This window comes from Pteropus vampyrus, unplaced genomic scaffold, assembly GCF_000151845.1.
Source record: "Pteropus vampyrus isolate Shadow unplaced genomic scaffold, Pvam_2.0 Scaffold22, whole genome shotgun sequence".
Lineage (NCBI taxonomy): Eukaryota > Metazoa > Chordata > Mammalia > Chiroptera > Pteropodidae > Pteropus > Pteropus vampyrus.
This window is the reverse complement of record NW_011888803.1, coordinates 12,681,459-12,682,022: the sequence shown is the minus strand read 5'-3', so window position 1 is coordinate 12,682,022 and position 564 is coordinate 12,681,459. Positions and strand designations below refer to the sequence as shown.

At 42.6% G+C, this 564-nt stretch overlaps 1 pseudogene; it reads left to right on the top strand.

Moving 5' to 3' along the window:
• Nucleotides 1–216: 216 nt before the first annotated feature.
• LOC111736923 lies at nt 217–335 on the top strand (annotated as a pseudogene).
• Nucleotides 336–564: the final 229 nt, after the last annotated feature.

The window sequence follows — 564 nt, the reverse complement described above, 5'->3', positions numbered from 1 at the left end:
TGTTATGGATTTAATTGTGCTTCCCTCTCCCCTCCCCCCATTCATACATCTTAAACCCCAGAATGTCAACTTATTTGGAAAAAGTATAATCACAGATATAATCATTTAAGATTAGGTCATTAGGGCAGGCCTTCATCCAATATGATGGATCCTTATTAAAAGAGAAAACAGACACAGACACATATCAAAGGAAGATGACATGAAAAGATACAGTGTGGCTATGGCCATGCCACTCTGAACATGCCCGATCTCATCTGAGTTCAGAAGCTAAGCAGGGTCAGGCCTGGTTAGTACTTGCTTGGGAGACCACCTAGGAATACCAGGTGCTGTAGGCATTAAAGAGAGAGAGAGAGAGAGAGAGAGAAGACAGCCATCTACAAGCAAAGGAGAGGAGGAGAGGAGCCTGGGACATATCTTTCCCTCGTAGTCCTCAGAAGGAACCAACCTTGCTGACATCTTGATTTTGAACTTCTAGCCTTCTGCTTGTGAGAGAATAAATTTCTGTTATTCAAGCCACCCAGTTTGTGTTAATTTGTGACAGCAACCCTAGCAAACTAATATATC